This window comes from Peromyscus eremicus, chromosome 7, assembly GCF_949786415.1.
Source record: "Peromyscus eremicus chromosome 7, PerEre_H2_v1, whole genome shotgun sequence".
NCBI lineage: Eukaryota > Metazoa > Chordata > Mammalia > Rodentia > Cricetidae > Peromyscus > Peromyscus eremicus.
The window spans coordinates 99,814,249-99,841,389 of record NC_081422.1 but is presented as its reverse complement, the minus strand read 5'-3'; the positions used below and the strand labels follow the sequence as shown (position 1 = coordinate 99,841,389).

At 39.2% G+C, this 27,141-nt stretch overlaps 1 protein-coding gene across 10 annotated transcripts in view; it reads left to right on the top strand.

The window, feature by feature from the left end:
• The window catches only part of Atp2c1 (ATPase secretory pathway Ca2+ transporting 1), a 100,198-nt gene that overhangs the window by 10,936 nt on the left and 62,121 nt on the right, over positions 1 to 27,141 (top strand). The window contains exon 1 of one of the 10 annotated variants that reach the window (XM_059268502.1): positions 21,745 to 21,842. The exons of the other annotated variants lie outside the window; for them this stretch is intronic. The gene's annotated coding sequence lies outside the window, so the exon portion shown is untranslated. Of the gene's footprint in view, positions 1 to 21,744; positions 21,843 to 27,141 lie in introns of those variants that run through there. 10 annotated transcript variants of the gene reach the window in all.

The window sequence follows — 27,141 nt, the reverse complement described above, 5'->3', positions numbered from 1 at the left end:
TGGAACCTCAGCATTAATTATGTATAGCACTGAGGGGGTGTGGTGTGGTGTGTTAACTAGTATCCATAGGTGAGCAGTCTCAGGATGTAAACATCTGGGAGGAGAAATCTGTGGTTGCTAGTGTTTGCATTCACTGCCAACATTTGCTCTTGGGCTGAGCCTGACCTGGGGTGTGTGTGGGGTGTCTTTGCCAATTTCCCATGTGTCTGAGGCATCTGGATTTGGCCATTCTCATATCAACAATACATATTCACCTAGGACTTCATTCACTCTTCATTCATTCATTCAAGATTTCCTCTGCTCCCCACACTTTACTTTTTATGTCTTTTTTCAAAAGTCTCATCCACAGTAATTGATTTGTTCAGTCCTAATTCACAACCATTTCCTCATAAGAAATACATTAAAACCGTTATTAGTATGTATGTGTGAGTATTTGGTTGTGCATGCCATGTTACATATGTGAAAGCTAGATGACAACTTTGGGGAGTTTGTTCTCTTATCTTTATGTGGGTTCTGGAGATTTAACTCAGGTCACCAGGCTTGTGTGGCAAGTGCCTTTATCTGTTGAGCTATCTCCCTGGTCCAGGAAATAAATTTTAAAGTAGAACACACTATTTTTCATTAGCTTTATAGTATTTAGGCAAATTCTCCTTTCCAAAGATCCTTGGCTGGGTTTCTTCCCTGCCTGCTTGGGTTTCCATGTGCAATGCAGATTAGGTTCAACTTCTTACAGTTGTATTCTGTTTTAGCCCCCTTCCACATCTTGTTTGATTTTAATTATTTTAAAATCTATTTGAAGTAAATGGTGACCGCATCTCTCTCCTATTTATTTATAGTAGAGAGCTGCTTGTAAAAAGACTAGATTTGCTTACAGTTGGGCAGAACTGCACTTGTGTGCCCGGTAGCAGTTGGAGTACAAGGAGCCTTCATTCCCCTGGGCTGGCTTGCTTGGTTCCCTAGCTACAGCTCTCCGTCTCCATCTTCCTTCCACATTGGGGAATTTGTACCAGCTAGAGTTCCATGACTGTCTGTCAGTGTTTGATGTTGCTTCCCAGATGAGTCTTCTTTGCTCTGGATGTTCTAGAACCAGAGTTACCTGGCTGAGTGCTTATTCTCTGTTGCTGTGGTAAATCATGATTTGTTTCGTAAAAACTTGGCCTTTACTTTTTTTTTTTTTTTTTTTTTTTTTTTTTTTTTTTTTTTTTTTTTTTTTGGTTTTTCGAGACAGGGTTTCTCTGTGTAGCTTTGCGCCTTTACTGGAACTCACTTGGTAGTCCAGGCTGGCCTCGAACTCACAGAGATCCGCCTGGCTCTGCCTCCCGAGTGCTGGGATTAAAGGCGTGCGCCACCACCGCCCGGCGGCCTTTACTTTTAAAAAAGATATAATCCATATGCCATACAATTCTGTTTTGAAGTGTAACTCCGTGTGCTTCAGCACATTTGCAGCATCCTCTGTAGTCTGATTGCAGAGCCTTTGCATTACCTCCCCAAAGAAATCTTGATCCTATTAGCATTCACTTCCCGATCTTTCCTTCCCCAGCTCCTAGCAACTACTAATCTACTTTCTGTGTTTGGATTTTCCTATTTTGTGCATTTTGTATAAATGTAATCAAACAGTGTGACTTTTTATGTTTGGCTTCTTTTAGTTTATCCATGTTTTGGTATGTATTAGTACTTTATTTCTATTTGTGGCTGAATAATATTCTAAGGTATGGGTATATCATATTTACTCATTCATTTGATGGACATTGATCTGTATTTACTTTGTGATAGTTATAAGTAATACTGCTGTGAATGTTCATATATTTTTTTTTAATGAATGTATGTTTTCCTTCCTTTGGGTGCATATGTAGTTACTGATCCATATGGTGATATTGTGTTTAGTTGAGGAACTGCAGCAGTATTTGATCATTTTTATTCTTTCTGGCAGTGCAGGTGTTAAAATAATTCCTTCACATCCTCTCCTACATTTTACTCTTTTGTTTTAAACTTGCCATCCCAGGGGGTATAAGGTGGTTGTACATTCTAGTTTTGGTGTGTTTCCCCCATCACTAATGATGCCCAGCATCTTTTCATGTGCTTACGACCACTTGTGTATCTTTGGAGAAGTTCAGGTCTCTAACCACTTCATAATTTTTTAATTTGTTATTTATTTTTTAGTTAAGAGTTCATGAATAAGTTTTTTATATCTCCCTATAAATATCCTGGATATTGGATAGAAATATATACTTTAGCTGTACTTATGTAAGAATTACACAATTATTTATTAGGCCCTTATCGGAGGTATTTTTATTTTAAGTATTTCCCCTGTTCTGTGGGCTTTCTTTTTAGTTTCTTGATGTTGTGGTTTTCCTTGCATTTATCATAAGCTTTAAAATTGTGATTATTTACGTTTTTGTTTGTTGTTTGTGCTTTGATTGTAGACCACGATGATTAAATGTGATAAAGATTTATGTTTTATTCTAAGTAGTTTACAATTTTTCTCTCAAACTTGATCAATTTTGAGATAAAAACCCAGCTGTATTCTTTTGCAGGGGATCTCATTATCCAGTACCATCCATTTAGAAGACTTTCTTCAGTGAGTTGTCTTTGTACCCTCAGTTTTCCATAAGTGACATTTATCTCCTGGCTTGGGGCTCTTTCCCATTGTCTGTGCTGATGCCAGTGTCACAGTATTTTGACTCCTGTATAGTTTGTAGTACATTCTGAAACTGAAGTATGAGACCAACTTTTTTTTTCAGACTGTTTATCCTGCTTTGGTCCCCTTGCATTTCTGTGTGGGCTTTGGAATCTGCCTGTCTGTTTCTGTAAAAGAGTTAGTTGGAGTTTTTATAGATACTACATTGAATTGTCCTTTATTGAGATTTCAATATTCTTACATAGGTAGAAAAATAAAGCTTTTAAAAGGGGATTTTGTTTATTTTTGTCTTACGTGTATGTTTGAGTGCCTGCATAGATGTTTGTGTACCCATAAGTGCCTGGTTCCCTAGGAGGCCAGAAGAGGGTGTCAGATTCCCTGGAGCTGGAGTTACAGACAATTGTGAGCCACCTGGTGAAAGTGCTGGGAACCAAAATCTGGTCTTCTGCAAGAGCAGCAAGTGCTCTAAACTGTTGACTATCTCTTGAGCCCCACAAGTGAGGGCTTGTAAGAGCTTCTGGGGTATTTGCTTATGATTGTATTCTAGGTACTGTATAAAGAGGCTGTGTAAAAGCTTACATACATCCTGTTTTATTCCTCTTCTCTTTGCTGATGAATTAGCTAGTGTTATAAAGATGGCTAGCTGACCTTAGAAAGAGAGTGTGGCCGGGCGGTGGTGGCGCACGCCTTTAATCCCAGCACTCGGGAGGCAGAGCCAGGTGGATCTCTGTGAGTTCGAGGCCAGCCTGGGCTACCAAGTGAGTTCCAGGAAAAGGCGCAAAGCTACACAGAGAAACCCTGTCTCGAAAAACCAAAAAAAAAAAAAAAAAAAAAAGAGAGTGTGAAGTTGGAATAGTAAAAACTTAAAAAAAAAAGCATGATGTGAAATCTCAAAATGAATTATATACATACTTAAATAATTTATAGAGAGTTACTTTCCTGCAGAAGACTTTAATCTATAAGAAATAGTAACTTGTAGAGAAAAAGGGCAAAAGACACAAGGAAGTACTTCACAGAAAGAGATTGCAAATGGCCATGAGAGCCATGAAAAGGTTTTCAGTGTTAGTGGTGAAGAAGTGGACGCGTTAGAAAAGTACCAGCTGGATTCTGGCACACGTTTGCAGCTGAGGCAGAACGTTTTCCAGTTCCTTGTCAGCCTGAGCTACATAACAAGGTCCTGTCTGAACCCTTCCCCACAATCTACACATTAATAATGATTTCCTACTCATCTGATTGGTAGCAGTTAGGAGTGTGGTGGTACCTGGACCTGGCCAGGTTTCAGGCAGAGTAGAAACTCCTGAACATTATGGGAGAGGCTTGGCATAGTTCTTCAGAAGTCAGTTTAGCAGCAACTACCAGAATACCAAAACACCTCAATATTGTCTCTTCTGGGAGTATAACGGATGTCCATCACAGCAGCTGTGGTGACATTGGGTCCAAGATGAATTGAGTTAAAACAGTAATTGTAGTTGTTTGGTTCTGTTTGTAATAATGATAAGAAAGAAATCAAAAGTATTGAAGCATGTATACCGAAGTTGGTGGCACTGTGTGGAGAGACAGCTTTCCTCTGGACATAGGTGCATAACACTATCACATTTATCAAACTCATTTTCTTATGACTTGCCCCCTCCTTTTTTAAAAAGTGAGCAAGTTTTTATTTTTGTAAGAAACACCATTAAAGTAATATACTCTATTTTAGGAATAAGATTTTTTTCTTTATGCACAATCCCTGCTGGTTTTCAGAGGTATTTTTGTTATCTATATTTGCAAATTGATTAGAATGAGCGTTTACGTACAAATATTTTATAGCATTTAGGACCTTTTATTTCATTCCTAAGCATTGTAAGCATGGGAGAAAAAATGATTTACTAGATAGATGTGATTATACTAGGGTTTTGTTTCTGTGGTGCTGGGCACCAGTCCAGAGCCATGTGAATGCTGAACAAGAGCTCTGTCCCTGTGCAATAGCTGTCCTGACTCTGCCAGATTCAGTTCCTCTGTGTAGAACATCTAAGAACTAGCCTGAATGTGAGCCCCATGGAGGCCATGCTTTGGAAGTTAGGGCTTTGTGTGGAGGGAGATATTTCATATCATCTCCTCAGAGAGGCCACCCACTCAAATGCTGGAAACTTGTGTCACCTTGGGCCTTACCATGGGCTCACAGTGGCAGTGATATCCTCTCTACTTGGCCAGATTAATCATAGAATGATTGGGGTTACAAGGGGGCCACCTTCCTAGCCCACATAACGTCGCTCCAGTGCTGGCCTACGGAGTTTCTGGCAACTGTTGGAGTTGGTTGTATTCATTCTGCTCTTACATGGCATGTTTCCTATTAAAGTATTTGACTCTGTCATGGTTTTTCTTTATGGAAACCTTAGTGGAATCCAGGTAGTGGTCAAGCACTGCCCTTCATAAGTCTCTTTTCCAGGCCAAATATTATAATTCTGACCATTAATATTCTTCTTTTTAAAAATTTGTTTCCCTTCAAGTCTTCTTTAAAATATTTTCCAGAAATGTTAGCATGGTTTGACATGTTTTGGAGTAGGCTCCAGTAATGCCCTACAATGCACATAGCCTCCTTAAGGCGTTTTTAGATTATTTCAAGTGTTCTGAGCCTGTTAGTCCCCTGTTGGAAAGGCAGTCTTTTTGGTGATACGGAGTAGGGTTTAGGACTGAAGTCACATTGAAGAGAGACTTTCCCAGCTCTTTTAAGTGGTGGATAAAGTCAGCTCCCCTTCATGTTTGTCTGAATTACTGTTCTAGAGCCATTCTATTTGGTGCTTAGTAGTTGGTTTTTACATTTGTGTGTAATACATATGTGCTTACTTGTGCAAAGAGGAAGTGTAAGTGTATTGCTTCTACACATTGGTGCATCCTGATAAGCTCCTTTGAATTTTATTTCCATATTAAAGTCTCATTGATATCATCTTAGATAAGTACTGTTTATCTGAGTTGTCAATAAAGTCTAAACAGCTTGCAGCCTAGTAGAACACCTAGTGTACTGAGTTGTTAGGGCTGTAGGCTCACCCCACCAGAAATTACTTCATTTTTGGCCTTGGGCTTCCGTGTGACAGAATTGATAGAATGTCTTGTTGGCAGACAGTACAACCCTAGAGTCCTTGCAGGAGTACTGCTTGTAAGTGATCACTGTGTACTTTGTATAAATTTCAGAAATCATCCGCTCAGTCTATTAGAGGAATTTCAGTGTGTGCGTGTGTGTTAGGGAAAAAGAGAAGGTGGGAGGGTGAAAACTCCAATTCTGACTTTGCTTTTAGGCACATTTTGTTTTCAGATTGTAATTAAAGCTAGTCTCACCATACTTAGATTACTACTGAATGTGATTTGCTTTTTTGAAGCTTTTGGGCTACCTGATTAGTTTAAATACAGTCTGTGGGAGTTAAGAGTTCTGGGAGAGTCAGATGTTAGCTCAGTTGTTCGTATTCCTTATAATCTTGTTAGTTTCTCTTTAGCCTGGGCAAATTATTCTTTCGTGTTTAATTATTCCAGCTATGAAATAGGAGAAATGGCAATACCTCCTTCAAAGGGTTTTCTTGGGATCATAACACAGGTGAGGAACCGTGCGTGCCCACACTCAGCTTCCTGTTCACACCTTTCTGCACTCACTCCTGCTGCTCCTCCATGTGCACTTTACCACTGGGCTGTACCCCAGCCAGCCCTGGCCTTTTGTTTTTTTAATGTAAAGAGTCAGAATAATAGAAAGACCAGTATATTATAGGTTCTTTAAGGACTTTTCAAATAATGGCAGACACCTTTGATGCTTTGGGAGGCAGAATTTGAGGCCATCTTGGTCTACATAGCTAGTTCCAGGCCAGCTGTGGCTACATAGTAAGACGACCTTGACTCACCACCTCGCCACCAAAAGAAACAAACAAAACCAACTAAGCAAGCAACCAACCAAAACCAAACTCAGAACCATCATATGCCAGAAAATGCATATCAGTTTCCTTCACTTGAGAGGGAAACAGTTGATTACCAGACAGGTAAAATTCAGGCTAACTGGTCAATGAGGAGAGAGCTGTTTGTCTTAGCTTGCTTTCAGTGTAACCTGACTGCAGACTCCTGTTCTGTCTTTTTATTGCCTATAAAAATGTGTGTGGTGTTTTCTTGCCGGCTTTATTGTTAGCATTTATTTTTGACCGCCTTTATTCATGTTGGGGACTGGCTTTTCCAGACATAGCTTCTGTTGATGTGCACTGATTGAATTCATTTCTGGGATTGTGCCCTTCAAGTGGCCATGTCAGCCATTGGTTGGCAGAAGCAAAGCACAGTGGTGGAGTCTGTAAAGACCAAACTTACTGAGTAAAGAGTATTTTCCCCAAACTTATGATCTGAGCATCTTGGAATTGGTTTGTTGGCTTTATTTAGTCAGACATGGTTTAGTTGGATGACATATTTAACGACAGTTGTATTCAGCCCTAGTAGTTGGGAATGAATAACAGAGTCTGTTTCAGACTCTTGCTTTAAGTGCCCTCCGTGCTGGAAATTGAAATGTAGCACTTTTATTTTACTCTGATATTTTATAAAGCTGCTAAAACTCGGGATCAAGAGGTGTAGTTTTACTTACACAAATTTTTCTCAAAATGTTTTCTTGTGATATGTTCTATTTTGTTTTCTGTTGTTGTGATAAACACTGACAGAAGCCAGCTTTTGGAGGAAAGGATCTATATGGCTGACACTTTACATAGTCCATCATTGAGGAAAGGCAGGGCAAGGACCTGAAAACAGGAACCAGGAGGCAGGAACTGAAGCAGAGACCAGGGAGAAGTGTTGCTTACTGGCTTGCTCCTCTTGGCTTGCTCAGCCTGTTTTTTTTTACAGGGTTGGCACCTCCCACAGTAGGCTGGGCCCTCCCACATCTTTATCAACAGAATGCCCCACAGGCCTGCCTGCAGGCCAGTCTTACTGGGGTGTTTTCCTGAATTGAGTTCTCTTTCCTAAACTACCCTCCATTGTGTCAAGTTGACAAAAACTACCCAGCACATGGTAAGAACACACTGTAAAGTGCACCTTATTAACAGATTTTTAACTGTACATTTGTTGATTATCGACACTGTTTTAGTTTTGATTCATTTTGTGAGGCTGAAACTTTATGCTATTTAGTATTCCCCCCACCTCATATCTACCACTTCATTCTTTGAGTCTATGAATTCTACTATGTTGAACACCTCTATGTAAATAGAATCCTGCGTTGTTTGTCTTTGTGCATCTATCTTATTTTGCTTATAGTGGTCTTAGCATTTGTGTTCTGATATTTTGCAGTTTCCTTTTTCCAAACTAACATTCCACTGTATGTCTATACCACATATTATCTATTAATTTGTTGATAGATATTTAGGTTGTTTCCACACCTGTCCCTATTATATTATGAATAGTGCTGTGAAGAGCACTAGAATACTAATGCGTTTGAGATCTTGATTTTAATTCTTTCTAATCAAGACAAAAAAAGTTGTTTCTGGAGCACTTGTCAATTACCTTTCAAGATTTTGAAGAGCAGCCATACTTTTCCATAGTGGCTGTGCTGTTTTGAATCATATCTGTGGTGGTTTGAATGAGAATGGCCCTCATAGGTTCATGTATTTGAATACTTGATTCCCAATTAGAACTGCTTGGGAAGGATTGACAAGCGTGGCCTTATTGGAGTAGGTGTGTCTCGGGGGTGGGCTTTGAGGTTTCAAAAGCCTGTACCAGGTCCAAACTTTCTCTGCCTTGACTTGTGGATCAGATGTGAGCTCTCAACTACAGCCCCAGTGCCGTGCCTTCTTACCTCCCGCCACACTCCCCATCATGATGATCAGGGACTCACCCCTGAAACTATAAGCACGCCCACAGTTAAATGCTTCCTTTTATAAGTTGCCTGGTTAATGGCATGTCTTCATAACAATAGAGCAGTAACTAAAGCAATATCCTGTAGATGTAATTCTAAACAGTCTTATTAAATAAGAAACACAGAGCCAAATAGAGAGTTAAAAGCCCAAGAGGTCAGAGCTTGGCACTAGCGAATAGCCTTTAGCTTACCAGCTGCTGCTGTCCTTCCCCTACTTCCTGTGTGTCTATATTTTTATTGACTTTCTGTTCTGCCTTCTCATTGGTTCTAAACCCAACCACATGACTTCTTTGTCACTGCCTGTCTATACAGACCTCCAAGTCTCTATGGTTGGTACTTGGATTAAAGGCGTGTGTCACCAAACTGGCTGTGTCCTTGAACACATAGACTCTGCCTGCCATGTGATCGGATTAAGGGCGTGTGCTACCACTGCCAGACTTCTGCTAAATGACTTGCTATATTAGCTCTTGTAGTGGGTAGCAGCCTTAGATAATTTGTACTGTAATTTGCACTGTTATGGATTCTTATATGTTGATACAAATGTAAACTATTTTTATATTCCTATTTAAGATAATTTGTATATTGATACAAATACAGAACTATATTTGTTAATAATGTACATATATTTCTACTCTTATTTGAAATATTTGTATATTGATACAAATGTAAATTTATATCTGTCATACTTTATGTATGTTCTACTTCTGTTTAGGATATTTGGTATATTGATATATATTTAAGATTATTGTCATATTGCATATCGCACTATATATTCCTACCTCTGTTTTAAATATCTTGTGTATTGTCACAGTTTTGAAGTCATCGTTCTTTACCATACATTTGCTTATAGACTGTTTACCTTGTTTATGTGAAGCCTTAGTCCTTAGGTTATTTCGGTAGATAAGACTTACAGATTTATAGTCACCTATGCTTGTCATCTCTATAGTTACGTTAGTGAGGTTATCCAGATTTACAGATACATAGGTCAGATGGACAGGTAATCCTCAAACACTTCATAGACCTAGAGAATATGACATTTAAATAACTTAGAATTCTGTTGATGTGAGACACAATTGCTCCTGGCTGCACCAATTTGATCCCAAGAGAATGTTGGGCTTCTAAGACATTTCCATTTGGAAGTTTGTCTTCTTGGCACAAAATGGCCTACTGGGCAAAGAACTGCCCTTGCCTCGATGGCTGACAGTACAAATACAATGCTATCCTTTCTGGACAAGCGGGACACAAGGAAAGCGACCACTGTACTCTGCCAAGACAGGGTAAGATGGTCTTTCAGAATTCCTGCTTCTGAAAATGGTCTGTCAGATACTTTAGGCCTGTAGCCAATTTGAATGCACCAACAATGCTGAGAAACATTAGGTGAATGTCCAGGCTGCCAGCTGTCTCGGTCTACTCTCGCAAGATTCCCGAAAGTTGCTTGCATCCATCTACCATTTCTCAGGTACCATTATATTCCTTCTCAGGTCTTTGATGGGATTGAAGACTAGCAGTTATAGTTACAACTTAGTAGATAGGACATATTAAGTATTAGATTCAGGTTCTTTAGGATAGGACACCTTTTGGAATGATCTTTGTAACATGCCATTTACCTATGCTCTATACTTCTCTGGATTTTAGTATGTGTTTCTTGCTTGATATTGTTTGCATTGGTTGTAGTTCCATCTTATCTAGGTCATTATCCCTCATTATTCCTGGACAATATTTGATAACCATTCCTTTGTATATAGTCTTGTATTAGGTTAGAACTTTCTTATTTAGACAAAAAGGGGGAAATGTAGTGGGTAGCCATTCCAGCTTTGATCTGGAAGTTCCAACCCCCATTGAGACTTCGGCAACTGTCACGCCTATAAGGCGGGGCCAAGGAAGGCGCCTGGGGACCCGAGATCTGGATGGGGGGGGCGCTCTCTGGATGGTGGAGGTGGATCAAGCACAGCTCCAGAGAACACCGCTGGACTGTGATACACCTTCCCCAGACCCCGTGACCTACCTATCCCTTAATTTGTAAGTTACGCCATTAAATAAATCTCCTTTTAACTACGTGGGGTGGCCTTAATATTTACACCAATAGCTCTGACCCCCAGGCAAACTTTATTTATTAACGTACAAATAAAATCACATTTCAGCACTATAGCTAGAGTTTTCCTGCCTGGCCCACAGTCAGGACAAATCTCTCTCACCTGCCAGTCCCACAGCTGCTCAGACCCAACCAAGTAAACACAGAGACTTGTATTGCTTACAAACTGTATGGCCGTGGTAGGCTTCTTGCTAACTGTTCTTATATCTTAAATTAATCCATTTCTATAAATCTATACCTTGCCACGTGGCTTGTGGCTTACCGGCATCTTCACATGATGCTTGTCATGGCGGTGGCTGGCAGTGTCTCCCTCAGCCTTCTGCTTCCCAGAATTCTCCTCTCTCCTTGTCCCGCCTATACTTCCTGCCTGGCCACTGGCCAATCAGTGTTTTATTTATACAGAATGATATCCACAGTACAGCACAAATAAAATATCACCATAATATCCTATTAGTTACTTTTGCACATTTGTGCACAGATACTCAGCATAACTTGAAGGAAGATGTATTTTGGTTCCTGGCTTCAGAGGGTTCAGTCCATGTCTTTGGCTTCATTCACTATGATGGAGGAACATGTGGCAGAGGAGGCTGCTTACTTTGTTGCCAGCAGGAAGCAGAGAGCGAGCTAGGATGGAATTAGGGATCAGTTACAGTTTTCAGAGGCATGCCCTCAGTGCTCTCTGCCTTCCAAGTAGGCTCTATGTCCTAAAGTTTTTAGAACCTTCCTCCAAAACACTTAAGGGTTGGGACCAACCATTCAACACATGAACTTGTGGCAGACATTTCATATTTAAACTAAAACCAGCAGTGTTCAAGGGCTCACTGACACTTGGGTTGTACTTTGTTATTGTTTTGTAATAATCTTTATAGGTGTGAGATATCTCACTGTGGTTTTTATGCAATGCCCTAATAATGATATTGAGCATATTCATATGCTTATTGCCCATTCATATATTGTATGAAGAAATATTTGTTTATATGTTTAGCTTATTCTCTAATGGAGTAACTAGCTTTTATACCTATTGATTTACTAAGAATTCTTTTTCTGTTTTATAGATTAACCTGTTGCATATCTACAGTTTGTAAACATTTTCTCCTGTATCATAGGCTTTTTCTATCCTAATAGTTTTCCTTCTCTGTGCTTACAGATTTTGCTTTTTAGTTTGATGAAGTCCCACTTGCTTACTTTTTGTTACTTTTGTTTTTGATGTTAAGTGCATGAATTGTTAAGACCAATGACACAATTTTCCCTCTGTTTTCTTCTAAGAGTTTTACAGTTTCAGATCTTAAGTTTGGGTTGGGATTCCATTTCTGTAATATTTATATGGTGGAAGATGAGGAATGGATTTATTCTCTTGTACTGCAGATTAGCAGTTTTTCTTACACCCTTCTTCTGTATATTTTTGGGATCCTTGTTGAAGATCCAATTATAGTATATGCACAGACTTATTTCTGGACCATGTTCTGTTTCAATTTATACATTTCTTCTGGGTTATTCAATTTATTAGTGGATAGTTATTGGTAGTAGTACTCTGAGTTATTGTATTTGTGTCTACAGGGTTATAATGGTTCTTTTTCATTTCTGACTTTTAGTCTTTTTTTGTTAGTCTAGTAAAGGGTATGTCAGTTTTATCTTTTTAAAAAGCCGACTCTTAGTTGATCCCACCCATTCTTGTTTCATTGTTTTTGTGCCTAACTTTGGGCCCTCTTTTTCCTCCCCTTCCACTCGTCTTCTTCCCTTTACCCTTGTCTTCCTTCCCTTCTTCTCCTCTTTTCTTTGTCCTCTTCTTCTTGTTGTTCTCTTACACAAAGGCTCCTGTTACTCAGGCTGGCCTCAAACTTTCTGTGTACTTAGGAGTGACATTGAATGTGGTTTTCCTGCTTTAGCTTGGGTTTTGTGTACACTGGACAGCAGTTCACCAACCAAGCTATATTCTCAACTGTTTTTTCTGTTCTTGAAGTATAAAGTAAGGGTGTGTGAGACTTTTTTCTTTTAAATGTATTTATTGCCATCAACCTCCCTTTTAATACTACTTTTGCTACATCCCATAAGTTTTGGTACCGATGGATGAACTCTGACAGTAGAATGTGTATAGTTGATTTCTTATTGCATTGTTGAAGAAAAAAGTTCAAACTTTAAAGTATAGTAGGAGGGACTTTTATTGAAGGGAATATGTGGAAATTTTTGTTATATTTAGAGGTAATACAGCAAATTGAGCTAAATTTTATAAGGGTCAGTGATTCTGGTTTTTTTTTTGTCTACTGTATTTCATAATAGGGTAAAAAATATATTGTGTGTGTTTGTCAAAGAGAACAAAGAATAGTTCTATATATCAGAGTAGTGAAATTGCCAACATTAATTCTAGGGTTAAAGAGACGGAATGCTTCAGAAAAAAGATGTTGCCACCATTTTTAAAACTTCGGTTGTGTAATGGACTGGATGTATAGAAAAGAAGATTGGTGGGATTTTAGCAGTAACAGTATTTACGATTTTTACCTTTTTTTATTTGAAGAAGATGTTTAACATTCTGACTTAGCAAGAATTGGCTGATAAGCTGGAATAGAGGATGAAGATAAAGTTGTAATATGTGGCTAACTTTTTAATCACCCTAAAGAGAAACTCTTAATTCCTCAGTCTTCTGTCCTGGTTACTACTAATGTGTTTCCTAGTTAACACAAGTGGAATTATATGCGTTTCTTTTGTGTCTGGCTTATTTCAGTTCACGTAGTATCCTTCCAGAGTTCATTCTTATTATGCTATGTGTCAAAGCTTACATCTGTTTTATGAATGGAATACTGTTATGTACCACATTGTCTTTATTCATTAATCTTTGGACAGACAGGGTTGTTTCCACTTTTGGCTATTAGAGAAATGCTGAAATGGACCTTAGAGCCCAAGTATCTGGGTCTTTTTAACTGTATTGGCTATATACTTAGAAGCAGAACTACTGGTATATATATATATATATATTCCTGTTCAGCCTTTGGTGTTATTTGTTGTTTTTTGACACAAAGTGTCATGCTCTGTTGGCTAGGCTGGTCTTGTACTCTTGGACATAAGTGAAACATTGTGCAATTTTTTTTTATCATGTGCTTAATTACTGGATGCCATAAAGTTGATAGAATTATGCTTAGTTATTGAGTACCATATGGTTAATAGAATTAGGTATTAGAGTTTTTTCTTAAAATACTGTCATTCTTTTTTTTTTTTTTTTTTTTTTTTTGGTTTTCCGAGACAGGGTTTCTCTGTGTAGCTTTGCGCCTTTCCTGGGACTCACTTGGTAGCCCAGGCTGGCCTCGAACTCACAGAGATCCGCCTGCCTGCCTCTGCCTCCCGAGTGCTGGGATTAAAGGCGTGCGCCACCACCGCCCGGCAAATACTGTCATTCTTAAGAATGACTCAAAATATGGAACTCATATAAAATAAGATTGCTAAATTTTATTAAATGAAAATAAAAATTCCGTATTGTAAAACAAAGGCAATAGAGCTGTCAGGAGAAAATGTCTGCACTAGATTACAGATAAAGAGCAAGACACCTAATATGTAAAGTGCTCTAACAATTGAAAAACTGGTAAATGTTCAAAGTACATAAAAGATAATTCCTGTAAAATACTAAAGTCAACTCTGCATGTAAGAAAAATAATTCAGATTTACTCAAAGCAATACAAGTCAAAGTACAAAGAGATGACAAGTTTTAGCTTTCCGTTAGTCTAGTGGACTACCTCAGTGACAAGGCTCCAGGAGAACAGATGTTGGAAGGAGAGAACTGATGGCGCTAAGTTGTCCTCTGACCCCATACATTTGCTGGGATGTGTGTCCCATGTAGAGAATTTGCCCCTATTCAATAGACTCCACAGAAGGCATTTACCCTTGTCTTTTGTCTTCCATCCAGGAAATTTCTTGAGTTAGACCTTCAAAATAAAATGCATGTTTTATGGTTCATAGTTTGCAATTGTTGATAAAACTATGGTTATTTAAAAACTTGAAGTAGTAAGAATAAGGGAGCTTTTTGAATAGTTGAGTGATGCTGGATATATACTATTAAGTAAAAAGAAGGTACCTACGTTCAGTGTTACCCACAATCAAAGAGGAAGAAATTCATGTACTTTATCTGTGCAGAAGGAAACAGAGAAAGGATGTGTTAGAAACAGATTGGTTGTAGAGACATAGAAAGAATGGAGGTGGGGGTATAACACTTCTGTTTTTGAGTAGTTTTTACACTTAGAAGTAAGTTATATTTTCATATATTCAAGATTAACAAAGATGGTGTGTGTGTGTGTGTGTGTGTGTGTGTGTGTAAAATAAAATTCTTAACACTCTGTAGCAGTGCCCTAGAATCCATAACACTTCTGAATATTACTTTTCAATAAAAGGAACCAAAGCTTCCTTGAGAAATGGTTAAGTTTAGTGCTGTGGCTAAGAAAATACAATCTTGGAACATCTTGTGCTGGAAAATAAGGAAGTTCTCAAAAATTGGTGAGCACAGGTCAAAGGTACTTATAAGCCAGTCTATTCAGTGCTTCCTGTGGGCCACAATTGGGACATTTTGAGCAATAGGATGATTGTGTGATGTCTTATAATCCATAGGATAATAGGAGGTTCATGACATAAAATGGGGCTATATGTGTGTTTAAAGCCACACACAGAAATAGGAAAGAAACCCGAGGAGTTCATGTTAATTTGTGTAAACAGAACAATTTATAATAGTACTACTAGAAATAAGTATCGATTGGTTGATCAAAGTATGATAAAATACTTGATATTTTACATAGCTTCAAAGTAACTAAGTACATGAGATGTATTAATTATACATCCCGAAACAATAATTTGATAGCCAAAAAAAACCCCAACCTCACAGGTACTGTTAACAGGACAATCACATTGTGTTAGTATGCCTGAGCTGCTGTGTGCTTAAAAAAAAAAAAAAAGACTTTCCTACAGATTTGAGGCTAGAAGTCCAAAGTTACATGGTTACAGCACTGGCCTCTGGTGAGACCTCTCTTTCTTGCTTTGCCTTCCATGGCTTTGTCTTCTGTGTGCTTATACTTCTGCTTTCTCTTTTTGTAGAGCCACCATCATCTCTGTAATGACTCCATTTCTAACACAGTGACATTGAAGTGCTGTCAATAGCCACATTGGAAATTAAAGTTTCAACATAGGAATTCTGGAGGGGCAGAGGGACACAGTTTATTCCATAGGAAGCTGTAAGTGGACGTTTTCTGTCCCGACTGCCAGTGTGCGTATATCCAGTAGCTGCTTCCCAAATTACCACACAGAGGCTTATATTAATTACAAATGTTTGGCCAATAGCTCAGGCTTATTATTAACTAGCTCTTATAACTTAACCCATTTCTATTAATCTGTGTGTTGCCCCGAGGTTCGTGGCCTTTACCTCTATCCCATTTTGTATATCTGACTCGTTTTCCATCTGGCTGGCATCTCTCTGACTCCGCCCTTCTTCCCTCCAGCATTTTCAGTTTGGCTTTCCTGCCTAGCCTTATTCTGCCTTTCTATAGGCCAACCAGCTTCTTTCTTAACCAATGAGAGTAATACATATTCACAGCATACAGAAGGGTTATCTAACAGCATTTTTCCTTTTTGTCTAATTAAAAAGGAAGGTTTTAACTTTAACATAGTAAGATTATATACAACAAAAATAGTTACGGGAATTATAGTTACAATATCCAGTCCATTTGTATTTGGCAAAATTATAGAAAATATTATCTATCTTATCTTGATGAGTTTAAAGTTTTATATCTAATTTACCTTTTATCATAACTAAGAAAAATTATAACTGACTACCTAGTCTTTAACTCTGTCAAAGACCCCAGAAAGATGAACTGTTACCTAATGACAGGGACACCTTGCTGCCTGGCAGTCACTCAAAGTTCCCCTGTAACATTGAGGCATTCAACTCTGGACGACAGGCCTAGCATATCTGACAGAATTTTCTCTGAAGCAGGAATTTTGAATGACTGCCCTACCTTGTCTTGGCAAAGTTTAGCAGTCACCTGTCTTGTGTCCTGCTCATCCAGTTTGGACAGTGACTGTCAGCAATTGAGACAAGGGCAGTTTCTTTGCCCACATGGCTAGCTTTTGCCATAAAGAAAGCAAACTCCATATGGAGTTTCTTTGATGCCCAGCATCTTCTCTGAAGTAGATTGGTGCTGCCAGGAGCAGATGTGTCTCACTGTCATGAAAGCCTTAGGTTATTAAATATATTAAGTGCCATATTATGTAGGTCTTTGAAGTGTTTGAAGACTATCTATCTAAATATATCTGTGTATGACATTGAAAACATACCTAACATGACTATAAGTTTGACTGTTATGGATGACTATTAATCTGTATTTCTTAATTATACATTATATTTTAAAATGAACTACGTACGCACAATACCTCAAATAAGAGTAGAAATATACATCCAGTATAACAAAATTAACTTTAAATTTGTATCAATAAACCAAAATCCATACCAATGTAAAATATGTAGGATTAATAGTTGTTTTTTGGATTAAAGTAGATTTAATAATATGCCCTTTTATTCTATCTTTTTTTTTTTTTTTTTGGTTTTTCGAGACAGGGTTTCTCTGTGTAGCTTTGTGCCTTTCCTGGAACTCATTTGGTAGCCCAGGCTGGCCTCGAACTCACAGAGATCCGCCTGGCTCTGCCTCCCGAGTGCTGGGATTAAAGGCGTGCGCCACCACTGCCCGGCTATTCTATCATTTTTATATCCTCCCTTTTCATAACAAGATCCCTGCATCTTATCTCCTTTGTTTAGCTTTTTTCCTGACTATTATCCATAATAACTTGTAACCAACCCTCCTAAATGTTTACAAACATTCATTATTTATTTTTGCGAATGTGGACGTAGTTCTCTAGACTACTTTCTGCTGATTGGGGGCACTGATAATCTTTGGGGGACTCTGAGAAAATTTAGGATTATGGTCAATTTCTGACTGGAGAATTCTGTGAGACTGGATCATCTCAGCTAGCAACCTTGAAGCCTTTCTGGATGCAGAACTCAGAGGAAACTGCAACAGAGGCATTCTGAGACATTGGATCATCTGACCAATGTGCTCCCATTGGTGACTTTTCAGGGGTCTTCCTGGATCAAATCTGATGATTTTTCTTAACACAGAATGAATCCACAGCCTCTCATTTCCTGTGGAAATAAAAGCAGAACCTTTTCCCCAAAGTAACGTATCTTTTGACTTAAATTTTGAAGTGAAGATATTTTTAAAATACATAGGTTGGTTTAATCTAGCAGCTTTAATAATCAAATGTCTCTTAGCAGTTACCATTTGTTCATTAGCAATCAAAAGTTAGACAACACAATAACATACAATATGTGTATTTTCCATCTTTATGTGGCTTGTTATATTTATTACTCTTTCTTTTTTAAGGACTTTATTTTTAAACTATATATATATATATATATATATATATATATATGTTGGTTTGTTTGTTTTGTTTTTTACTTATTGTTTTTCAAAACAGGGTTTCTCTGTGTAGCTTTGCGCCTTTCCTGAAACTCGCTTTGGAGACCAAGCTGGCCTCAAACTCACAGAGATCCACCTGCCTCTGCCTCCCAAGTGCTGGGATTAAAGAGGTGCGCCACCACGGCCCAGCAAAACTATATTTTTAAATCTAAGACTGTACATATTCTTTTTTTTTTTTTCTCTCCCAAGCCTGCCCATATTTTAAAAACACACTGTGACCTCTTTAGAGGATCATTTTGTCTGAATCTGCCCTTACTGTGCGACTGTAACCTTCTGTCTACATGAGTAAAAACTGTTGTGTAACTTAGGTCATGGCATGCTGGTGCTGGCTCCTCCCCCTCGGTTCCCTGAGAGAAAGCGTGTTGTGCCTGTTCCTATGTGCTGAGCAGGACACACCATTGCTTTACTGGTGTTCCCTTCCTTTAGAATGCATTACCTGAATCAGTGAGCAAAGTCTAAATCATGATGTATAAAATGGGACTATTCTATAAAAATAATCTGCTTGTTTTGAACAAAAAAGTGAAGATCTGCAAGGTAAAAGGACTTAAGGTATTATTTCAGAGCCTGAGTTAAGGTTGAGTCTCCCACCCCCCAGTCCCTTTGGTTGACATATCTTTTAAATATCTTACAGTTTGAAACTGTTTCTTCTTTCGTTTCCTTGCGGTTTATTTGCTGACAACACGTTTATTCTGTAGAATTTGCCACAACCTGTACTTTGCTGAACTTGTTCTTTGGAAAGTTTAGTTTGTTCCTCTAGCTCCTATACTTCTTATAAATTGGAGAGAATAAGGAGGGACTCATTTCTGGAACCCACTCATCCTCAGGATGACATGTGGATTCTGATCCTATTTGTCTGGATTTTTGACCATAGAAAAGAAAAATAACAATAAACTTCCCTTCTGGTTTTTAATGTGCTGCCAAAGTTAAGCATTGATCTAGATCTAGTTTGAGAATCATCACATTACATCCTGCCCTTTAGACTGTCAGACAGAATTTTTATGTTGGTAATTTTGTCAGGTACAGTTGGCAGGCCATCTGTCAGCCTGAATACTATCGAAACATTTGTGGATGTTCCTGAATATTTTGATATCTTCCAGTCTGTAGACACAGGTGGCCTTGGCCTCCTTCACCCATACATTATTTCGTAAGAATGTATTCACATGGCCTTTGCCATGCTGTGCTAGCATTTCCTCATGGAGACTTGGCCGTTCTGAGATACTTGTTGACTACTGTTAGTCCTGTGCTAGGGTGTAATCCTTGAAGAACCTCAGTCAGATGAGACTTGACTTTCTGTTTGCACAGCTGCCAGTAAACAGTGTTTGGTGGCTACAAACCTTTATCTCAGCTCTTTCAGTGGAATTCATAGCTTTGCCTGTTCTTTGTAGAAAACATCTGTAGTTCACAGGTGACGGAGGGTATTTTTCAGATCAGTTTTCATCTTTTGTGCTTCCAGTGGAAGATCATTTAAAAGGTGCAGGTCAGTTTCAGGATAATATTCCCTGTTTGCTGCGTAATTGCCTATTAAGACAGAAAAGCCTACTGATTTTCCCCCTTGTTAGTAGTTTTGGTGTTATTAAGAATTTTTTAAGGTTGTGTGGCTGGGTTGTTAAGAAAAGTTATTAAGAACTTTTCAAGGTTGTGTGACTGGGTTGGTGTCCCAGTTGCTCCACTGGAAGTCTTGCCTCGTCACAGGAGATGGCTGGTTCAGTCTGTGTATCCTGTATTGCTTCGAGTCTTAGCTGGGGTCATCCTTGTAGATTCCTGGGAGTTTCCCTTGCACAAGGTTTCTACCTCACCCTGAATTGCTCCCATACAACCTTTGACCTACAGTCTGTCCTACTCAAGGGATGTGCTGGGGTAAGGATGGCACAGAGATTGTGGGAATGGACAACCAATGACTCGTCCAGCCTTAGACCCATACCATGAAAGTATTCCCAACCACTGACACTGCCTAGAGTGCCAGGACCTAGAGGCTGTCTGACCCAGAGACTTAGGATAGAACCAAACACGACTGGAGAAAAAAATGTCAGCGTAATGATGCCTAATGATATTCTGCTATACTCATAGATTGGTGCCTAGTCCAGTTGACATCAGAGAGGCTTCATCTACCAACTAATGGAGACAGATGCAGAGACCCACAGCCAAGCATTAGGCCAAGCTTAGGGAATCCTGCTGAAGAAAGGGATGAAGGATTGTAGGAGCCAGAGGGTCAAGGACACCACAAAGAAAAACAAAAAGAAATAAAGAAAAAACAAAAAACCATCCCACGTAATCAACTAACCTGGGCTCATAGGAACTCACAGACTTAATTGACAACCAGGGAGCCTGCATGGGACTGGTCTAGGCTCTCTGCATATATGTGACAGTTGTGTAGCTTGGGAGCAGGGAGGGGCTGTCTTTGACTCTTTTGTTGCCTTTTGGGACTCTATTCCTTGTATTGGGTTGCCTTGCCCAGCCTTAATACAAGGGGAGGTGCTTATTACTGCAACTTGATAAGCCTTGTTTTGTTGCTATCCATGGGAAGCCTGCCCTTTTCCAAGTGGAAATGGAGCCAGAGATGATTTGGGGGGGGGGGGGAAAGGGAGGTGGGAGGAGGGACTGGGAAGAGAGGAGGGAGGGGAAACTGCAATTGGGATGTAAAAATAGATAAATAAGAAAGGAAAAAAAAAAAACTTCAAAAGATACCAAGATGTCAAAAACACGGTTAAACTCTTCTGAAGAGAAGATCTAGAATGGGATGAGGCATATGTATTAGTGTTCCCTGGAATTTGAATACTTCTCATATACTCTGATATACACCTTCCATAAACAGTTTGACTTTTATTCCTGTTGAAACTAAAATAGGTATTTTTCCCCAAGGGAAGGAACTCAGAAGATAAACAAGTTGTTCCTGGTCTCCCAGCTGGGAAAACAGACATGGAATTATGAATTGAACTTGATGTAGTTTGACCTTGACTGTAGTGGTGGTTCTCAGGTACAGTCCCTGGACCAGAAGCATCACTACCACCTACACCTTGTTAGGAATGCATCTTCTGGGTCTTACTCAGATCTGCTGGTTCAGAAGTGCTGAGGACTCAGCTTTGTAAATCCTGCTGTTGCTTACTAGTAAGCAGTGAGAACAGTGGACTGAAGGATTCTTGTTTCCTTATCTTTTAAAGCTGTCAAACTCCTTGCTAAAATTTAGCTTTTTGTTGAAGCCAGAGCCCCTGTATTTGAAGTTGGGGGATCTGCTGTGTTGTCCTGTCTTCAACTCTGAAGGTGTTTGGTTTGACACTTGTTACACCATGCTGTTACCTCGTGCAGTGGGATGTGGTACAGTGTGGGCATGAGTGACTGCCTCCTCAGTCAGAACATGAGTGAAAGGAATTTGTGGGGGTAGGGTTTGGGAATTGTTTGGATATTTTGGGGCCCAAAATTTTACTACTTTTAATGATAATGTATGGTGCTTTCTGTATATATTGCTTGCATCTAGCCATCAAAAATACAAATTCTACCTGGATTGTGTTCATATATGTAAGCTCTGTTACTTCTAGATCAATTTATTTATGTCCTACACTTTGGACTTTGATCAACAAGCAGGTATTTTTTTTTTAAGTTGGGATCTCATGTAGCCTAGGTTGTCCTCTAACTTTCTCTGAAGTTGAGGATGGCTTCTTACTTCTATCTCAGGAGTACCGCTATTCCAAGTGTGTGCCAGCATGTGGCTCTAGAGATTGAACCCGAGGCTTCCTACCAGTGAAGCTATATCCCCAGCAAGTAAAGCAGGTACTTTTGAAACTGAGTAAGTCAGTTGGTTTCCGGAGACAGTGTGAACTTCAGTTCTTGTTTGGACCTGTGCTCATCTTGTTTCTAGTCTTCTGTCTGTAATACGCCTTCTTCACGTGCATAAAATGGAACTGTGTTTCTGCCCTGTGAAGTCAGTGATTATTAACTTTGACTGCATGTTAGACTTAACATGGAGAATTTTTAAAAATAAATATGTTTTGGCTCCACTTAAGACCTAATTGTTTATGCTCTCTGGAGATGGTGACTGCATAGTTATGTTTACAAAAACCATAAAAGGCCCGAATTTTGGCTCATTTCTATGGATGCAGTAGAGTATGGCAGACCTCATAGGCTTAAACAGCAGACATTTATTTCTCTAGGTTCTGGAGGATTTGAGGAACCCTGCCCGGAGGTGGTGCATAATGTAGTTCCAGGAGAGGGCTTCCTCTGCTCATCTCCTCACATAGCAGGGAAGGGAGAGGCGTTCCTGTCTCTCTTTGTCAGGCAGTAAACCTACCTTGAAGACATTATTCTCAGAACCCATTTAACTTCCTAAAGGGACTCTCTAAATTCCTTCACTTTAAGGGGTTGGGACTTCAATGTGAGTGTTAGGGGCACAGTTCAGTCCATAGCAGCTTCTGTACAATTCTGATGTGTCAGATTAGAAACTGGTATGTAGCAGTGCTTACCATTTAAAAAAAAAAAAAAGAAATTAAATCTTGTACTCCCTGTAAAATGAAATTCTGGCTTCAGTGGAACTCTGAATGAGTTATATAATGCATATAAGACTGACATTTAATTATTTATACACTCTAAATATTTGAAAGGTTCTGCAGTTTTTGATATGTGTGCTTGTGTGTGTTTGTGTTTTACTTGACTCTTCTCTTGAATTAATTTCCTCTGTAGGATATAGATCATGGAAGGAGCAGTTGTACCTGTGGGCTTTTGTTCGTAAAAAGCTTGTTTGTTACATGAGTTAGTGGTCCAAAATGTAGTATGGAAGTAATGGAAGGCTCTGAGGAGGAGATTTAAATTGAAGCTCATGTGCCTTCCCCACACCTCACTGGAGTTAAAACCAGAGTCTCAGCTGCAAGGCAGGCTCTCCCGCTGAGCTACCTTCCAGCCATTAGGATACATTTAAGACTAAATAGGAGATAAACGAGCTTGACAGTTGAGGTCATAAGACAGTGACTTCTTTAAACAGAGTGTAGCAGTCACAATAGCTCTTAAGATGCATTTTTTTGTTTGTTTGTTTTGTTTTGTTTTTCGAGACAGGTTTTCTTTGTGTAGCCTTGGCTATTCTGGAACTCACTTTGTAGACCAGACTGGCCTTGAACTCAGAGATTTGCCTGCCTGTGCATTCTGAATGCTGGGATTAAAGGCGTGCACCACACCACCTCCTGGCTTGAATTTGATCTTTTTATATTTTGTAATTTTCAAAATTAAACCCTAATTTATTCCAGTGCAGTAAATATGTTAGAATGTAATTTTGAATAGCATGTGTCTACCTACCAAGTTTTTAGGGTGAAGTAAGGCAAATGCTCAGAAGAACAAACTTAAAAACCTGAAAATAAAATTTCTCAGATAAAGACAGAGGTTTTCCAGAAAGTTCCTGGACTGGCTGGAAGATCATAAGGTATTAAAACTGTGTGTCCTGGACTCAGTTTGTCTTAATATATGGGATAATGAGATCATTTTCACCGATATGGTTAGTTTCTGTCCTTTCTTTATATAGACAAAGTCAGCATTACCAATATACTACTCTATCTTTTAAGATCTGCTTCTTGTGGGGTGGAGTGTCACATGCTTTTAATCCCAGCATTTGGGAGGCAGAGGCAGGAGGATCTCTTGAGTTCAAGCTAGCCTGGTAGAGAGACACACACTCACTCTCTCTCTCTCTCTTTCTCTCTCTCTCTCTCTCTCTCTCTCTCTCTCTCTCTCTCTCTCCCCCCCTCTCCACACACACACACACACACACACAGAGTCACACACAATCTGCCCCTTAGACTAGGCTGAAACCAGGATTTCCCAGGAATGTTAACAGTATGCATCCATGCATGGATAAGCAGCTGATTGGATGTTCAGACTCACAAAACAAGCTGTGCACCATGGAGATCAACTTGCAGCTCAAATTTATTTTATGCCTCTATGTCTTATCTGTCCTTTCCCAGTTTCTTATCATGCAAAACCTTGTAAATACTGGAATGTACTTGTACCTGAGGCTGATTACTCAGTATTTCTGTCAATGAAGTAAAGAGACTGGAACCATTAAACAGGTGTGTATGGTGGATATAAAAACACAAGTATGTACAGATTTTGCCAGAACCTTATGCATCTACTCCTTGAAGGCTGCTTACTTTCCAGATCAGGTTGTTTTGCCCATCACCCTGCTATTGATCCCTAAAGCAGGGTGAGCATTTCTACTTTTGTACCTGGGTCTTCAGAATGAGTGTGGAAAGTAGATCTGATTGAAAACAGATGGAGTAAGCTTACACTGAGAGTCAGTTTCGGGCTGTAAGATACTGTCTTTAAGATTGATTTTTGACATTTTTTTTAAACAGAAAGCAGCGTTCTCTTGGAGGAGGAAGATGGGGCCTGAGTAGAAATTACTGTGATTGCACCTGAAATTTGATAGGCTTGCCCAAGAGAGAAACAGGCACTCAGGTCACCGAAGGACAGTCAGCGACTGTCTGAGGCACACAGTTCACATGTGTGTTGTAAAACAAAAGCATGAAGCTCTTTCAGTTTTTCCTAACATGAGTCTCATTCTTAAGAAACTCGTGGCTGCCTTCTCTATCTCCACAAAGTGTGAGCACCTCTGCACTCAGGATGCTGCCTCTTCATGGTCATCAGTGGGGCCGTTGCTCTCGTTCCTCAGCGGATTTCCCCAAGTGGCTCCTTCTTTGGGGTGGCGTGTGTTTTATGTTCTGTTTCTGTCTTAGTGGTGCCTCCGTTCAGCAGTTAGGGTAAGGCTTCTGGAGACAGTTCCCTCCAATGGGCAGCCTCTGTTCCTTCATGGAGGTCCCTCAGGCCTTGTTACTCATTGTCTCCTTGTTTCCCGATAAGCGTCTGTTGCTCTTTGCCTCACTGAGTGCTCACTGGGGTGATGGCAGTAAACTCCATCCAGCATTCGGGGCCGGGCTTGGATGGTTTGCTTTCTAGTTCTTTAGTTCTTCACTTGGGAACACACTTTGAGACAGTAGATGTGGTTACAGCTGGAGAGTCTCAAAAGAGCCTGAGAGAGTTGTCGTCACACCCCCTGACTGTCTCATCCTTTATAAAGTGAAGTCTTACTTCCTGAGATCTTCAGCTCGTTTGGGCCAATGGAATGCCCTCAAAGGGTTTTGTGTAAGAATGCTTATAAAAATGCAGACCCTTTATAGGTACCATTTGCCATAAGATTACTTGAAAATTTTGAATAAGGCTTTTATACTGTGTATTGAGTGCTAGTTAGCCATTTTTAATAACTTTGTTTTTTTCCTGTTGGGGGCCTAACCCAGAGTCTTAAGCATGTTAAGCATATAGCATATAATCTACCACTGAGCTATACTTCCAGCCAGTAGCTTAATGATAGAATATATATTTTAATTGGAACATTATTGTAAGTTTAACTTATTTTGAAAATTAAGTTGTGTATAGACATGCATAAACTGATGATACAAGTGGATGAATACATATAATAATTGAATAGTTCATATGCTTTCTTTGTGTGTGCATTCATGTGTGTGGGTGCATGATGTTTGGAGGACAGAGACCTGCCTTGGGTACAGTCTACTTTGGCTTTTGAGGCAGGGTGTCTCACTGGTCTGAACTCACCAGTTAGACTAGGATGATTGGCTTGAGGAATCTGCCCTTCCACCTCCCCGGTTCTTGCATTCTAAGTGTGCACTGCTTCCCCCAGCTTTTCTGTGGGTTCTGAGGACTGAACTCAGGTCCTTAAGCTTATAAGCAAGCAATGTGCTAAGCTGTTTCTCCAGCCTGCTGTCGTATGGTTTCTTGTTGCTGGTGGATCACATGTTACAGTAGTTGAATTCAGTGGCGATAATCAACTCCTGTTTCTATTTTATATACAGATAAACTAAGGTTCAGGAACTTTAGAAATTAATCTCACTGTTATGTTTAATTATTTTAACATAAATTAATAAATTAATTTAGAAATTGATCTCATTGTTATGTTAAATACAATTGATCTTTAAAATTTTTGTGTGATCTTACAAGGTAAAGTATAATAGGTTTGGTTCTCATTACATTTTCTCCATATTTACCTTGAGATGGTTCAGTAAAGGCCTGTGTTAGTTTGTTTCATGAATTTGAAAGTAGGGCATTTCAGTGGTTCTAGGAAATTCTCAAATTTAGTCTAAGTTTTTTAGTTTTATGAAAATACTATGCTACAAAACAATTTCAAGGCTTTTCACAAGAGTAAGTCAATCTATAATTTCCTCAGAATTTTGTCACTAACATTTCTATATTAGAAATGAAAAATGTTGCTACTATTTGCTTTAAGTTATTTAAACATTCAGTAATGCCTTTTTAATAACTGAGATTAGGAAATATGTATTCCTCTCTAGAAGTATGATTATGATGATGGAATACTTTCTCCTTCTCTTAGCTGCTTATTGCTCTTTGCGTTTGTTTGTATTAAATCAAAAGGATTTTATACACACATGGTAGTGCAGTGTATAGACACTAGTAGTAGAGTTGTCCATTATTTTTTGATCTTATTTGTTGTTTTAAAGAATAGTTACTTAGAAATTTTAGGAAATAATTTTGTCCTGAAAATATTGATAATTTCAGCGTAGAAACCCATGTCTTATTAGGAACAGAGGTGTTTTAGTGTCAGTAGTATTTCACCAGGTGGCTTGGCTGTTTGGCAAAGGATGCTTTTCTCAGTTTAAGTAGTGAGGCGCCTGTAGCTCCTCTTCCCCTCTTTCTGGTCTGTGTCTGTAAGGCTCTCCGTTTAGGACCAAGGCCGATCTGAACTGGATATTTGTTTCTAGAATTGGGAGGACCACTGTTGATACTTGGTTATGAAATTGCAGCCTTCATTGTTGCTGCTGTTTCTGTGACTGACTCTGTGTTCCTGACCGACTAGCTAACCTGTGCTGCCTCTGCTTGTCTGGTCTCTGAGCTTCTCAGTTTTCTCCTGGTTTGAGGAGACTTTTAAAGTCTTGCATGCTGTTGTGGCGTGTGGAAGGGTAGCCAGGTGTCCTGAAGAGGGAAGTGAGCTCGGGAGCACTTGAAGTGGGGAAAGCTTAGCAGTTCTTGTTCCTCGAATTAAACATAATGAGTTTATAGGATT